We start from the raw sequence: 17,536 nt of genomic DNA, 5'->3' as shown, positions 1-17,536 counted from the left end.
AACTAAAGAAAGCAATCCTCATATAAGCTTCCAATTCTGTTTAGGATGCATACATATGGATCTTCATGCCCCCTTGACAATGGCCCAGGTAACTACAGATGAAATGGTTATGCCCTTCAGGTATGTAGCCTGACCATTCTACTCTATATGCCTTGAAAGATTTTGGAGAAGATTGGAGAAGAGTTGCAACTAAGTTATCTTCTGTGTCAAAGGAGTAAATAGGATAAACACTTAAGGAAAAAAATAATTATAATGTGTAAATCATCGTTAATATCGCTCTTTGCCAAGTGTTCTTCCGCATTGAATTTTTTCCGTATGAGCCAATGGTCCGTCTTCATGTTCCAACCGTTACTATACAGACGGTTTTTGTAGCGGTGTGAAGACTTTGAATTTTACTAGGACTTGTAACAAGTGTACATGTACAGATACTGTGGGCTGGATAGCACTTCCCTCTCTCTGCAAGCCACTGACAACAAGAAAGATGATGAAATTTATAATCCTTTTAGAGGCGTCAAAGAGATGGTAGGAGGTCCGGTTGGTTCTTATATAGATTTTGGATTTAGGAATTGAAGTGGGACATGCAAGGATTAAAGTATCGGTATCGGTCGCCTCATCGGTCGGCCAAATTAAGATACTTATCGCAGGGTATCGTATCGTATCGAAAATACGCTAAAGATACGCACATCCATGGATAGGAAACACTTTCTTATACACTTTTGCATAAATAAATAGTTAAAAAAAGCTATATATAACATGTATTGTGCATAAACACTAAATTGAGAGTATCGCACTAAGAATCCAAGGTTTATAGTTGTCCCATAAATGTAAAATCCTTGTTCCCAACCTTGATTTCCACTTTAGTTAGAGAGAAAAAAATGTATGGAAGCAACTTTGGAACAAAAACCCCTCAAAAATCGTGTTTTTTTCTTCTGAAAAATAACCCATCTTGGCCATTATATGACCGTAGCGCATTGTTTGGTCGATACATACCGATATGTACCAGTACATACCGAAACATACATTCCATCTCAATTTTTTATTTTTCATAGAGTATCAGTGTGTATCGTATTGTATCGGTGTGTATTGGTGGTGTATCGGTGCGTATCGGTATGTATCGTAGGATACATATCAGTACAAAAGGATTTAAAAAATTCCATGTATCGTATTGGTAAGGGCCGATACAGATACATATTGGCCGATACGGTACAATATGTACTGATACTTTAAACCATGGTACATGCATGGTATTTTCTCATAAATGGAAACTAATTAATGCCGTAAATCTATCAGTAATTGACTGGCATGGCTCTTCTATTGATTGGTAAAGTGCAGTGAAATTTTTCTACTGAAAAAAAAAAAGGTTCAGAGAAATTTCGCGGTTTTAATTGGGGGGACTGAAATCAAAATCCTGGAACTTTTAGGTAGCTGAAATTTCAGTTGAAACCAAAATTTTGAAATATTATGGATATTTTAGAATATTCTGGATGTTAGAATTTGAGTCAAAATTTCGTACTTCTTCCTTTTTATTATATAGGCATTACCATTGCTACTGAAGCAGTTTAGTTCATTCTGACATTTTTTATCCTTACAAATGCTTATTAAAGTGAAGTATATTTCTTGTTAAATCACTGTAGAAGCATCACTGTACCAAATACTTTTCCTCCTTTCTCCCTGTCTCTGGCCTCCTTACTCCCCTCCCCATCTTTGCTCTGCATCTCCATCTCCTCTCCTTCTTTGGCTCCGGCTCCACTCCCCTCCCCGTCTTTGCTCTGCACCTCCATCTCCCCTCCCCTTCCCATCCCCCACCCCCACTCTCTACAGCCCTCCCATGCACTCTCTCTCTCCGTGCCTCTCCTCTGCCACCTGCTGCACCCCCTTGATGTGTTTTGCAGGTCTTCTATGCTGGGACAAACGCAAGAAGGCATGCTAGAAATGATTATGCATTTCAAAAGGCGCAATGATCATCTCTAGACACAATCCAAAGAGCACAATCAGCTTTTCATGGGCTTGTAGGAAGCTACAAGTCTTACATTGGAGCTCCCCTCCTCAAGGCCAAGTTAAAGTTCAATTCTGATTCTGCTAAGTAAGGTAACGTTGCAAAAGGTGGAGGACGAGGCTTTGTTGGTAGAGATGATAAGACTGAACCAAACGTTGCATGCTCTGCACCACACCCCAGAAGCTTGGTTCATGTTTTAGAGGCATTGGCCCTTAGGTTTGAGATTCTACATGCCCTAAGTGAAGGGTTTGACCAGATATGCTGTGAATGTGATTGCCGGGAATTAATGTCTCCTTCAACCTCATGCGTACCCACTTTCTTTGGAACGCCGCACTCATTGTTCAAGGCATTGTGTTGCTGAAATCTTATTTTGAGGAATATAATTTTAGCTCTATTTCAATAATGGAGAACAAAGTGGATCCAAGGGCCCCATTGATTGGGAGTAAGACTCTGTGTTTGGTTCGATCCCCATCCTTGGCTAGAGAGGGGGTGGAGATGGGGCAGGGGCACAACAGGTTGGGGGTGTGGGAGGGGTGCTACAGGGAGAGCCGGAGAGAGAGGTGCAGAGGGGGTGTGGTGTGGGGAATGAGGGAGGAAAGATAGGAAGCCCAAGCCAAAGCTGGAGAGGAAGGAAGAAGGGACAATGATCTTTTTAAAAGGGGTTACAGGATAAATGACCAGGCATACCCAGTTGAGAGATGCATTATGTTACAAGAAAAGATTAGAAGCTCCACCTTCAGCATCATCAATCAGTAGAAATTTCTAACTGCCTCGAGGGAAAAAGAGCAACAGGATTTAGTTCACAAATCTGAATCTACTTTTACCCAGCATGTCCCAATTAATATCAAAATCCACAAAGTGTGGATGAGTAATCCAAGATTCTGCAGACTGGGATATACTAGCTTTATTGGGATGTGAACCTGCAACAACATTAGCCTCTTGATAATTCCCATGATTTTTCATGCCAAAGTTTCTCAAGCAGACTCATAGCATTACTTTATTTTTTTTTTTTTTTTTTTTTTTTTGGGGGGGGGGGATTTATTTGGCCTCATTTCTATAGAAGAAAAAAAAACATGTTATCGTGTCCAACACATTTTATAATTAAGGTCTGGAACATCCTTAAGTTCAGTTTGACATTCTCACAACCGGATTAACATTAGAGAAGACCACCTTTGCCAGATTTTAGCTAAAGTTATCCTCTTGAGCTTTTAACTGACAACATATATAGGTTTGCCACTAATAAGAACAGACCCCAACTGCCAAACAACCTTTTGAAAGTATTGGTGATCCATCCAAGAGGGCTATTATGAGGCTGAGAGACCTCTTCAAGCAACCAAAATAGGTGAGTGGTCTGAGTAAAACCTTGTCAGGACCCTTTGTTGACTACCATGAAAGGATTCCATTCGAAGTAAATTACAGAAAAACTTGTCCAAAACAGCTTAACATTGCCTTCTCGCGTATTATTAGAGTCTCAGACCTTGTAAATTTGTAGCCTTTAGGTGAAAGAGGTATAAGTTCACATAACGAGAAAAAGATAAAAGGAAGGAGATTAGGTATGCTGCCGGATTTTTTGGAGATAACGGTTCAACCAATGGGAGGGCTTGGATGAGAGGAGCATAGGGAAATTTTCCAAGGGGAGGAGGAGAGACAGAGACAGATCTGGGTATACCGGCGGCATACGCAGCTTTTTCCCTAAAAATATATTAGAATCTTCAGCAACTCTAACATCAAAATGACCAGGGCCTCTTCTCTCATAGAAGAATAGGCATTTAAAATCATTTAAAGTCTCCAAGGAGAATATCATACTATCATTCTATCATGTAAGTGCATGTACTTATGCTTTGAGTCTGATCTTTTTTTAGACTACTTCACTCTTCTTATTTTTTTAAATATCTTATCTTCTTTAATATTCCTTTTCTTTATCTTTCTTATTTTCCTTATTCTTTTGGTACCATTTATTTTTTATTTTTTAAAATAATTAAATATTTTGTACAAAATTAGTTTCTATGTTTGTGAAACTCTCACGTCTCTTCCTTATCTGTGCTCTCTCTCACACACTTTCGTTTCTTTCTCAAATATATTTTCCCTTTTTATTATATATACTTTCCTTTTCCTCCTCTCTCTCTCTCTCTCTCTCTCTCATGTTCTTCTCTTTGTCTTCAACCAATCTTAATTGAAAGGGTAACCCCAATTAAGAATCCAGTCCTGATTCTTGTGGGTTCCTTTCAGTTGCTGAAACCGTGTCTGAATTTACATGGTTTTGTGATTGGTTTGAATTGCTCGAAGATCATATTCATATTAACCATTAAATATGAGTTCTTAGTGGTGATCTTGACTTGTTTTCATGGGAAAGAAAGTGTTTTGCAGCTGAGAATGTCATTACCAGGAGATGTTTTTCGACGGGGGAATTGAGGAGTGTGATTTGGATTAAGATCTTAGAATCTGTGACTTAACCCAATCTCTTCTCTCTATCTTTGTTTTGGGTCTCCTGCAGGTTGAAGTTGGGTTAATTTGTAAATTCTCAATTTTCTATAATATTGGTATCAGTCAAACCATCAATCAATCCAAGGAATGGAGACTCCAGAGTAGACTATGTTGATATGAAGATTGTGGATTAAGCTAAATACTATTAATCTGCTTAGACATACGACTAGATCTACTTCAATTTTAGGTGTTTCTTTCTCGTGTTCATGTAGATTTCTTTCTTTTTCCTCAATTGTTCTTAGAATATTGTGGAGATGGATTTTGGTAGTGATTAGTGAAGGAGACTGAGGTTGGATTTTTCATCCATAGTTTTTGTTTTTCATAAGGTTGATGATTGATGAGCTTTGCCATTATCTTTCTTTATTTTATTAACTAAACATCATCATTTAAACCAATTGCAGATTCTTTCTGCAACTTAGAAACGCAGACCGCTGGAAAGTGAATCGACTTCATTTCTACAACTCAAACAGGTTCATATCTCTCTCTCTCTCTCTCTCTCTCTCTCATTATTTGGTTCTTAAATTATTTCAAGGGAAAGTTGCTTCACTGATATGCTCCTCAAACTGATGGATTAAGCAACCTACTAACCTGGTTGTATTTTATTAATTTTATACTTGGTCTATTCATGTTATCTCATTCTCTCCAATCTCTGCAGAGTGTCTCTCTCTGCACACGATCTCCATGACTTTGATTGCAACCATTTTGGGCAACATCCCCTTTAGAAAAGGATCACCACCACCCCTGCTCCAGTGCTCTCTCTTTGATCTCTGCCAGTTGGGGCTAACCTCCAATTTCACTCCCTGCCTTTTCAGCACCATAGATTAAAATATTCTCAGATAAACAGAAATTGTTGAATTGATATCTTTTGATATTTTTAATTTCCATTTTTTTGTCAGTTCTCTTACCTTCCTACTTAGGTTGTCAAAGAATGTTTGTCTGCTTGTAAAAATAAGAAATTATATGCCTCTATATGCTATAAACTGGAAACTATAAGTTTTCATTATAATAAGTTCTACATATAGCATGGTTAGGCCAAAAAAGAAATATTCAGATAACTAGATTTCTTAAAATACAAATGAACATTCAAAAAATAAAATGACATCCTTGAATAAGTTTATATTTCTTATGATGTATTGTCTTCCAATCAGAATAATGTTTAGGAAGTGGTGAGGAGTTTATGTTAATGGAATAAAGCATCCATCAGTCCTGGTTTCTTGAATAAGTTCATCCTAACCATCGTTTCCGATGTACTGCACCATTTTGTAATTTCAGATGGAATCTATATGTAATAGCTCATATGGGATACTTCCAGAGAATCAGATGACAATTAGGAGCTCTAGGCACCGAGTCTGACACTCCTTGTTCGTTCTTTTTTGTCTTCATAGTCTATACTAATTATAGGGACTTGAAAAGACAAACCTAGATGGTTTTGTCTTAAGTGAGAATCTCCCCAGATTTCTATTTTGCTTTCTTTTAATTTTTGAAACGTCCTCCCCTGCCTTTATTTTCTTATTGCTTCAGTCTTAATGATCTTGAGTTACATCACTAGATCAGACCTCAAAATGCTCGCAATTTTGGTTTTATTTTCGACAGACAAAATTATTATTGCTTACATTTAATTGGAGGCGTTTCTTATTGATCACAATTCACAATTGACTTGCTTGATTTTCTTTTTATTTGCATCACAGTTTTCTCATTAAGTTTTTCTTCCTATGCAGTTATAAAAACCGGATGGCTACTATTACAATTGTCCATAGAGGTGAGACACCTGGGGAGATTGCTAAGAGAGAATCACGTTTTGCAAGAGAGCTTGTAAACTTAGTTAAGGTTGTTTTAACTCATTTATCAATTGATATCAACAACCTGGTATTACTGAATAATAATTTAGTGTCATTTTTTCGCCGTTTTCTTTTTCAAGTTTGGTTTGGTTCTTGGTTCTCCTTCTCTGTCTAATTTAGTGGCTTGTCGATATTAAAATCATGTCCTTGTGACATTATAAACCATCTAACAGTGCTTATTGTGTATCAACAGTTTATTGGGGCTTGTAAGGAGCCTATTATGGTGTTTGTAACTGAGTTTTTTTCTGGGAACTTCATTGCGTAAATACCTGCTGAACTTGTGACTAGGTGCTCGAACACATGTGCAGCAGTTGGTTTCACACTTAATATTGCTTATAAATGGAGTGCTTACTCTTATGTGGAATCATTCATCATTATCTGAAAGCATGTAAGTTGGTGTCTTTCTGATTGCTAGGTATCATTATTTGTAGGCTTTCTACTCATGCATTAGTGATTAGTTGGAATTTCCTACCCATGGAACAGTGTGGTCAAACCAACCGTGGTGGACCTGATTAAGCAAATCATTGTTCTGGTCAGAAGTCAAGTTTGTGACATTGTGTGGGTATTGATCCGCAAAGTTTGACCAAAATTTTGTACCCTAAAAAGTAAAGTTTAACCAAAATGTTCTCTTTGATCTTCAACAGGAACACACAGAATTGGCAAGGGAAGCTTTTAGGAAATCACTGGTGTTGTTGAAGAATGGCAAGACAGCATCTGACCCACCAGAAGAATGGCAAGACAACATTTGGCCAACCAGTGCTCCCTTTTCTAAAGAAGGCACCAAATATCCTTGTCTCCATTACCCATGCTGAGAACTTGGGCTACCAATGCGTTGGATGAACAATTAAGTGGCAAGGACTCGATGGAAAATTACCTCAATAGAGGTATAATCCCATTCACAATCCTTTCTCTCTGAACTTTTATGTTGCAACTGTTTCTTGTATAATTGAGGATTTCTCACAGCGGGAGAGTGGGCGGGAAGCCATTCCAACACCAGCACTCTAGGATAAGGAAATGGGGTGGTTTGGTATAACCTATAAGATTGTCATCAAATTCATCTTCACACAATTTTGTTAAACATTGGTTTAAAGCAAAGGCTCCTTGAATTATGGTTTAAGTAACTCGCACATCATAACGTTTCTGTTTTGGATTTTGAGTAAATTTTTTTGAGATATATTGGAAATAATGAGAAAAAAAAAAAAAAAATGCAGGGCAAGAAACTGATAAGAAACCTCTTTTTAGCTAACGTAGTGATCATGGATGTGGTTCTATATACAGGGCAATTGTTATATGTAGGGAGAAATAATTATGAGGGTTTTAGGCATTTTTTGTGCTTGATTTTGGACAACTGTTTTTTGGGATACATATTGTTGTATGTATATACGATGGTCTAGCAATAATTGCATCAGTTAAAATATAATATGAGAATTTATTATACCAAACCTTGTTACAATTCCTTGCAAATCAATATCTTACACGGACTCCAATTGCTTAGTTATTGGTTGTAATGATCTATTCTTCGCCAAGTCAGACATTCAGCGTCTACAGAGTCTTATAGAGAAACAAGCTCAGGAAATTGCAGAAAACTGATTGTACATGAAGGAGAGAGAGAGAGTATGCTGGCCAAAAAGTAATTTTATGTTTCTTGCTAGGAGCTGAACGAACTTTCGAATGGTGCTTCTCCTATTATGCTCTATTCCTCATTTTATCTAGAGTTTCCTTTGTTTTCTTCCTTTAAGATTGAAGACCTCATGATGGTAAATAACAACAATTGAAGAAGAAATTGCGAGATGGAGGGAAGCTTGTGGATTGAAATTGGAAGCTGGGAAGAATGTCATTGAAGAATGTGATAGAGATGTAAGAGTCCTAAAGTCTGGCTCACATTTGTGATTAGGTTTTAGCAATTTACTGATTTCTTTTTGTATCACTTACTACCTCATTCAATCTACTTTGTTGGTTGATACTTTAAGTGATTGGAAGTTTTCTTTCAAATTGGTAAAAAGCATAATGGGTCATTTATTGTTCTTGTATATATTGCTGAATCATTTATTGATCTCTCTTAAAGGTGTTCTTTGTTTCAAGGCCTTATCAAGGTTGAGCTTGTGGTGGATTAGATTGTTAAAGCACAAGACCAATAAAGTCGAATATACTCCAAAGTTTACAATATAGCCATTTTCATACCTGTGTATATATGCACAGATTTGTGATCTGAGAAAGTAATTTTGAGGTAACCAAAAAAGGGGATTCAAGGGAGTCAATATTTATGTATTTGATTGGAATATTATTTTACTATTGAAACAATTGCAATGAATTGGATGTGACTTATCTTTCCCTTAATATATATTTATATTGTTGGTCTAATAATTGTTCTCTGTTTTGTTCATGTTCAATTATTTTTCTTTTTCATATTTTTCTTCATTTGGGTGATGATTCATTGTTGAACATGATAATATATGATTCCAGTGATGTGTTTCAAAGTTGTAGCGTCATTGATAGGTGAATTGCAACTCATTTAAGGTGCTAGAGCATCTTACTATTTTGTTTATTTGGACAATTTGGAATATTTCTCTCTTTCTCTCTCTCTCTCTCTCTCTCTCTGAGACACACACACACGCATTCCTTTCTTTCTGAAATAGCTTTATTATATATTTTTTCTATTAATTCCTTGACTCTCTCTCCATCTTGTCACAATCTATTTCTTTCTATATTTACACTGAAAAAAAAAATCTATATCTTTCTTATTCTCTCCCCCCAATTGCTTTACTAATATCGTTTAGTTTCTTTATCAATAACGTGCGCTCAAGAGCAAACTCTGGAGCGAAGAAAACTACAGGGCGCGTGCTAGCGCACATCCATTTTTCAGCATGCCCAGCAAGCAAGAAGCCGGATGCGCCCCTAACAGAGTCAAGGCAACGGTGCTCTACGATCAGCTCAACCACCGGGAGAGAGTGCTCTATGATCAGCTCGACCGCAGGCTAGTTGTAAATCAGCTTACTCTCCATTGGGCTCATCCCTTGCTTACTTATTCTGGTGCGCGCCTTACTAATAATTGGGCAAAAGTGAGCCTTTGGCTCGCCTTGTTTTGGCGTGCGTTTTTATTTTATATAGGGGTAAGGCTTTTCTTCGCTTGGTTGACTTTGTCAGAAAAGAAACTTTTTTTTCTTTTAATCAGAGGTTACTGCTTGGTAAGGAGATTGTTCAATCTCACATTTTGTTCTCCTCCTTTGATGCTGGTTATGGTGGTCTTCGTAGTGGGCAATTTTGTGGTTCATGGTTGAGGCCACCTAGTGTGGAAACTGGTTAGAAGCGGTTGAACGCCTACATTTAGATTGAAAAGGTAGTTGTTGGCAATTTATAGACACATAGTATCATCTTTGTCTTGTATTCCATTGGGAGTTGCAGTCTCAGAGAAACATGAACATTGGAGTCATTTCTAAGCAATTAGATGAGTCGACGCATTCAACTAGAATTGGCAGGTCATTATTTCTAAGCAATTTGATGAGTTGACGCATTCAACTAGAATTGGTACTCTCTCTCTCTCTCTCTCACACACACACACACATATGGCATTTAACCATTGATTACCTTAGTTCAAGGTTTGTAATTGTCTATCATTATTTGAAATTTACAATTTAATATTTGATAATCATCTTAAAACAAGAAAAACATAATAGTTTTTTAAATGAATTCTGTAGGAGAGGAAGTGTTCTCTCAACCTCACTCTCTCTCTCTCTCTCCATGCTGTAAAATAGCATTTAACCATCGATTGTCTAAAAAAAATTGTAATTGTCCATCACTATTTGAAATTTAAATTGCTAATTGCTTCAATGGATATCATATTTGATTGAAATACATTTAGTTTGATGTGGATATTTTGTTCTCTCTCTCTTTCTCTTAGACATACACACACACACAGTTCACTAGTATGTGTGTGTGTGTGTATATATATATATATATATATATCTATATATATATATATATATTTTGCATGTTGGCCTGAGCCAGTTTATTTTTACTAAATTGGGCTAACACTTAGGTTCAAGTTAATCTAAGTCTAGCCCTGGACCAAAGCTAATCCTGGTTTTGGGTTGGGCCAAGTCTAACCTACACATATTAAAGCTTATTTTTTTGATTTATTAAAAGAAACTCACTCTAGGCCATTTTATTTTACATTTTCGATTTTGAAAATCCCTTTGTCATGGACACCTCCAAAGTATAAAAATGGGTCCCACAACATCTTAGAACACCTTGTTCATCATTGGCTATCCCACTAAGAGGGTGGGTCGGCGGCCAAAATGAGATGTCTAAATGTTCTCGTTCAATCAAGATCTCTTCAAGCTCCCAAGGTAATCACAGCAACAGAGTTGCTTAATCGCTAGTTTTCACTTATGAATCTTCTAACAGGATCGATTGGAGTAACTCTGAGATCCAAACAATCTATTAGAGAAAAATTGTGTTTCTGAAGCTGTTCTATATGGGCCTCTTGAGGGATCAGCCATGACAAGAATTGTTTTGTTTCTGATATCTATCACCTTGAAAGGATGTTCTTAATCCATATAAATCACCATGGGTCACAATCCTTAGGCTCCTTTTTTCCTTCTATCTAAATGACCATTTAACACAAAGTAATCCTACTCCCTAATCACAATTTACTGCTTAACCTACTAAAAATAAGGGAAACAGCTCACTGTGGGAAGGGCATCCTGCAACCTCTCTCTCTCTCCCCCCTCCTGTAAGAAATAACACAAATGCCCAGAGGAGAGAGATAAAGAGGCACATGTGGTCTGTGCTAGAGGTGTCAATTGGGTGGGCCAAATTGGGCTTCACCACTTTAGGACCTTGCACTGTTATCGGACTGCTTAAGCAATTGGTCCTCATATGCAAGGGGCATGGTCCCATTTATAAATGGCTGGTTTGGTAATAGTCTTTAATCACACTACAATAATCAGGCTAAATGGGCCTGAGATGGGCTTTAAGCGGGTTGAGAAGTTTATCTCTAAATGGGCTATGATTAGGCTTTAAACATGTCAACCTTCATAAAAAGAGCTCTAACCGGACTATAAACGGGTTTTAAACATGTCGAGCTGAGTCAAACAAATAATAAGTTTGTCTTGGTCGGACGTCTACTGGGTAGAACTTTTGCACCAGGAAAGAATGATTATAATTGGGCTAGGTTGAGCTCAGTCAGGCCAAACCTGGAATTGACATACCTAGGGTTGCGGCTCCCCTACAGAGCACATTTTCCGTAAAAATAAAAAAAAGGTTTCTCCAATAACAGATTTTAGATTTGACTATTTTTATATCATCACATTTGAGTTAAGGAACAACTACTTTGCGAAGCGGAGATAAAGCTACGTACATTATAACCCTTTTCCCAAACCTTGCAGTGGCTGAAGCCTCGTACATTGGGTAGACTCTTTCATTTATCTATTTGTATTCATTGAATTCTATTTTGTTATTAATTTTGCTCATATTCTTTTCTCTTTTACCCAAAACCCAAAAAATAAAAGAGGTTAAACAAGGGATTTTTCTTATCAACTAATCTGTAACCTCTCTTATTTGCCCAAGTTCTTACTGAACAGTCAAGATAACTTAAAAGGTAAACATATAGATTTCGAAAGTATCTGAAATTGAAATTCACCTCGCACATCAAGTAACTGAGGGTATAATGGTATACCAATCTAACTCCGTAATTGTAACCATCAATAAGATGGAACCGAAAAAAGGAAAGGGAAAAATAAGATATCTCTCTATGGTAGGATTTAAAATGTAACAGCAAGCGTACGGATCAGTGTAGCTACAGGTCGAACATAGGGAGAGCAGCCACTTTATTTTTGGCTTCTTTTAATAATGCGAAAGTGAACCGATTAATGGTTGTGATCTAATTCTAACTACCATCCTAAACATATGTATCTAAAATAACGTCTTAACCATTCTTCATCTAAGAATTTAAATATGTAAGCCACACAATTAAAATTAAATAAATAAATTACTAAAAATAAACAACCCACGCAGTTAAAAAGCAATGAAGGAAAAAAAATGCTGAAATAAAAATAAAGTAAAATAAAAGGGATAAAGCTTGAGAGAGGCTCACAAGTAGGTTTCTCTACTTAACCCGAGGGTTACATCATAATATGAGCTTCCCTACTTGACCAGATAATCACTCTTACAAGAGTTACTCTACTTGGCTTTAGGGAAATGCAGACAATTAAAATAAAAACAATAAAATGATGGTTCTATGGCTAGGAGGGGCAAAGCCAACACATACACTAGCCATAAACCTTGGGGGAAAGGGAAAGCAATAATGTAATGACTGAAATTAAAATCTTAAATTAAAAAAGAAATAGTAGTCAGAAGTGGGAGAGAAGACTATTGAAGAAGCCTACTTATCTGAATCAATGCTTGAACTTGAAAGCTTGGGTGATTTGAGATACTGCCAACCATAAAAACCAGATCTGAAAATGAACCAAATCTGAAATTTTTAGGCCTGGAGAAAACAAATCTTGAAAAAAAAAATTGAACTTGAAAAAAAAAGATGCTCCACGGCTCATGATCTTGTCACCTAGATCTAAGCCTAGAACTATAACTTTAAAAATTACAACTCAATTGCATAAATCATAAACATAAAAGGCTGAATAAAAATAAAAGAGTGTCTGCATTAATTGAAATAAAAAGTCATTAAAAAGTGATTAAAGCAAAAATAAAGAAGAACTAAAACTAAAGAGAGTGAGAGAGGGAGAGAGAGAAGAGAACTAAGCATAAACTAGAAAATAAACTAAAGGAGAATAATCCTTCTAGGAGGGAGGAGAAAGGGGCTTTTATAGGGCTTTGGTTTTGCCTCCTTCCTTCTACAAGTCTCCTTTAAGAAAAGAAAGAGAATAAAATAAAATTAATTCTTGGTAAAAATCCTCATTCTCTGAGATATTGTGTGAGAAAAGAGAGAATCTGTTTCCAAAATTAATAAATTCTATTCATTCTCTACAATATTAACCAATATCTTACGATCTTGACTAAATCAGAAAGGAATCTTTACATAGCATCTTCAAGATCTTGTGAGGTGGCAAGGAGAGAGAATAATCTTCAGGATTTGTAGGAGAGAGGATGTGGTACCAATGAGTGAGTCCCACCTTTGGACAAGTTAGTTCAAGCTTGGACCGGTTTTTTATTCACTTTAAGCACTTTCTCTTGTAGACTTGGAAACTAAAAAAAAAATAAAAAATAGAAGTAGTACTATTCAAAGTGGAGCAAAATATACACTTATATCCCTAAGATTTCATACATTATTGTGCTCATCAAATTCCACCATACTTGACTTTTGCTCTTCCTCGAGCAAGACAAATAAATAAAGAAACGAAAGAAAAAGCCTAACTCACTTTCGTAGGAATCACAGTTGCATTTAGCACGTGCAACAAGCCTTTAAACCCCTAAGTTACCCTAGTGGATGAGTTACGTCTCGTGGGTGTTTGCAGTGAATATACACCTAAAATTCAAATTAACTTGAAAAATTACCATTTAAAGCTTTCAATGATTACAAAACACACACCCTCTTTCAATTAGAGCACATCAACCGAGGAACCCCCACACTTGAACTTTAATACTCCATCTAGATTTAGGAACAATCATACATCTCAAACAGGGACGACCATTATATCTTCTAAAGCACGACCAATCCTAAGGCAAACCACATTATAAGGTAGGGACCATGAACTAGGGTTTTGGAGCATTGACCAATCATAAACCACAAGGCATAATGGTATCTTTTTTTTTTTTTAGTAGAGAACTCATTCTACTCTACTACATTTGGCCTGAATAACATGGTGGAAGCAAACACCAGAAACCCAAATTACTAAGTAGCTTCACTTTATGCATATGCCAACAAAGACAATGATGCTAAGTTCTTTGTAGAAGTGGTCATTCCTAAGAGGTTTGATCAAAACACCCCACTTCATAAGGCACAGTGTTTTGTCTAGCACCTACAAATTTTATACTTACTTTCTACTTTTTGACCAATTTTCATTTTCTTTGCATATCCATATCATATATTTTTATACCATGCCAAGAATATGATCTCAACTCCTAACCTAAGAATAAATACACCAACTAACAAATGATCCTACATCTTAAGACAAGTATCTCTAAGTCATTTAAGTGAGGTCCCACTTAAAGACATATACTCATGACCATCCTCTCAATAGGGATTATAGTACCAAGATGGGTCCTAGATCTCAAATTTTTTTTGTAGGGTGTGTATAAACTATAAAGCATCAGAAAACTCTTAAAAGTAACCTTAAGTTCCAAGTAGTTAAGTCCTCCCCCATACTTAAATTGTGCAATGACCTCAACGCAGAAAAAGAAAAATAAAATAATAAGACAATAGAACAAGAAAGACAAAGGAGAGGAAATTACCAAATGGGATCAAATATCATCATAAAGAGGCTCATGGAGAATCATGACCTTTGCATTATGCATTGAAGGCAACTCAAGGAATGGCTTCAGACAGTGCCCATTAACTTTAAAAATTTCCTGAGTGGATGGATTCATAACTTCTATGGTACCATGGGGGAATACTGTTTGCACAAGGTAAGGACCTTCTCACCAAGAACGAAGTTTTCCTGGAAAGATATGCAATCTAGAATTATACAACAAGACTTTATCACCAGGCATAAAAGATTTCCTAACAAGGTGCCTATCATGAAAAGCTTAAGTCTTTTCCTTGGAAAGTTTTGCACTATCATATGCATCATTCGCAATTCCTCCAACTCAGATAGTTGGAGACCTCTATGAGCTCCTGCGATAGAAAAATCAAAATTGAATTTCTTAATCGTCCAAAAGGCACAATGCTCTAACTCAACAGAAAGGTGGCAGGTTTTTCCGTATACCAAATGGTATGGGGATTGACCAAGTATGGTCTTGTAAGCAGTCTTATACGCCCACAAAGCATCCAACAGACGGTTAGACCAATCCTTTCGATTTGGGTCAACTGTCTTCACTAGAATCTGCTTTATCTGTCTGTTGGACACTTCTACCTGCCAACTGGTTTGGGGGTGGTACGGGATAGCCAACTTGTGGGTAATCCCATACTTCTTCATTAAGGCCTCAAAAGGCTTATTACAAAAGTATTTTTTTCTATCACTAATGATAGCTCTAGGGGTACCAAATCGGGAAAAAAAGGTTTTCCCTTAAGAATTGAATAACCTCCTTATGGTCATTGGTCTTATAAGCACGGGCCTCAATTCATTTAGACACATAGTCCACAACCAACAAAATATATTCATATCCACATGACTTAGGGAAGGGGCCCATAAAATCTATTCCCCAAACATCAAAAACTTCAACCACGAGGATTGGATTGAGATGCATCATATTCTTTCTACTGATTTTTCCTAAAGACTGACAAAAAGGACAAGCCTTACAATAAGCAAAGGCATCATTGAAGAGACTGGGTCAATAAAATCTACATTGCAATACCTTGGCCGTAGTCTTAGTAGACCCAAAATGGCCGCCACAAACCTGATCATGGCAAAAGAAAAGAATAGAATAGTGCTCATGATCAGGGATACATCTTCGGATAATTTGGTTAGGGCATAATTTAAAAAGGTAAGGATCATCCCAAAAGAAATACTTAACCTATGAGTGAAACGGTTACTTCTCTTGAGAAGACCAATGATCCGGGGTCTTATTTGTAACTAAAAAATTTACAATATCTGTAAACCAAGGCTCACTAAATGCTGCAAAGAGTTACTCATCAGGAAAATGCTCGTTAACTAGAGTATTCACAGTCAAAGAATTGGGTAACCGGGACAAATGGTCTGTAACGAAATTTTCACTGTCTTTCTTATCCTTAATTTCTAAGTCAAATTCCTACAAAAGCAAAACCCATCTGATAAGACGTGCTTTGGCATCCTTTTTCTGAATAAGGTATCTGATAGCTGCATGGTCAGTGTAAATAATTACATGAGAACCTATTAGATATGCATGAAACTTTTCTAATGCAAATACAACAGCTAAAAATTATTTTTCAGTTGTGGTGTAGTTCAGCTGTGCATCATTGAGAGTTCTACTAGCATAATAGATAATATGAGAAAGTTTATCAACTCTCTGCCCTAAAACTATCCCTATAGTAAAATTAGATGCATCACACATTAATTCAAAGGGCTCAGTCCATAAGGGAGCTTGAATAATGGGGGTTGTAGTCAACTTCTTTAATTACTCAAAGCATATGAGGCATTCACTAGAAATTTAAAGGGTTACTCTTTAGCCAAAAGATTGGTGAGAGGTCTAGCCATGTGACTGAAGTTCTTGATGAACCGACAATAGAACCCTGCATGACCTAAGAAGGAACGAACCTCCTTAACTGACTTGGGAGGTGGTAAATTAGAAATTAAGTCCACCATAGCTCTATCAACCTTGATCCCTTCTTTGGAAATGACATGACCCAATACTATGCCCTGTGTAACCATGAAATGACATTTCTCCCAATTGAGGACTAAATTAGTCGCTTTGCATCGTTTGAGTACTAAAGAAAGATGATGCAAACAATTAGAAAATGATAAGTCATGAATATAAAAATCATCCATAAATACTTCTAAAAAGTGTTCCACCATATCAGAGAAAATACTCATCTGCATCTTTGGAACGTGACAGGGGCATTATAAAGCCCAAAAGGCATACATCGATAAGCAAAGGTTCCATAGGTGTATGTAAAGGTGGTCTTGTGTTGGTCATCTAAGGCAATGGGAATCTGATTATAGCCGGAATAACCATCAAGAAAACAATAATACTCATGTCCAATTAGCAGCTCTAACATTTAATCAATGAAAGGTAAAGGAAAGTCGTCTTTCCAAGTTGTCGCATTTAACTTCCTGTAGTCAATGCACAAACGTCATCCTGTTTGGACACGGGTAGGGATTAACTCATTTTCAACATTTTGGACTACTGTACCCTTGACTTTTTTGATACCACGTGCACTGGACTTACCCATTCGCTATCACAAATAGGGTATATGATACCATGATCCAAGCACTTTAGGATCTCTTTCTTGCTAGTTTCTTGCATTATAGGATTAGCCATTCTTTTTGGTTCCCTAGAAGGTTTTGAATCCTCCATGAGGTGAATATGATGTTAAACGATTGAGGAGCTAATTCCTTTAATGTCTGTCATGGTCCAACCAAAGGCTTCCTTGTTTTCTTTTAAAGCTTTGATCAACTCTTCCTCTTGA

General features: G+C 36.8%; 1 long non-coding RNA gene across 7 annotated transcripts; it reads left to right on the top strand.

Annotated features, from left to right (window-relative positions):
- The first annotated feature begins 3,958 nt into the window (after window positions 1-3,958).
- On the top strand, window positions 3,959-9,759 carry LOC122072137. 7 transcript variants are annotated; one of them, XR_006138344.1, is made up of 6 exons: window positions 3,959-4,950; window positions 6,199-6,239; window positions 6,607-6,706; window positions 6,802-6,880; window positions 6,963-7,202; window positions 8,058-8,287. It is a non-coding gene; the product is annotated as an uncharacterized LOC122072137 (long non-coding RNA). The 7 variants fall into 7 exon arrangements; XR_006138339.1 differs by having other exon boundaries at window positions 3,965-4,950; window positions 6,802-6,876; XR_006138341.1 differs by lacking the exon at window positions 6,802-6,880 and adding an exon at window positions 9,123-9,759 and having other exon boundaries at window positions 3,984-4,950; window positions 8,058-8,175.
- The last annotated feature ends 7,777 nt before the right edge of the window (window positions 9,760-17,536 follow it).

This window comes from Macadamia integrifolia, chromosome 2, assembly GCF_013358625.1.
Source record: "Macadamia integrifolia cultivar HAES 741 chromosome 2, SCU_Mint_v3, whole genome shotgun sequence".
NCBI lineage: Eukaryota > Viridiplantae > Streptophyta > Magnoliopsida > Proteales > Proteaceae > Macadamia > Macadamia integrifolia.
Note: the sequence above shows the minus strand (reverse complement) of the source record. Positions and strands in the feature narration are given on the sequence as shown.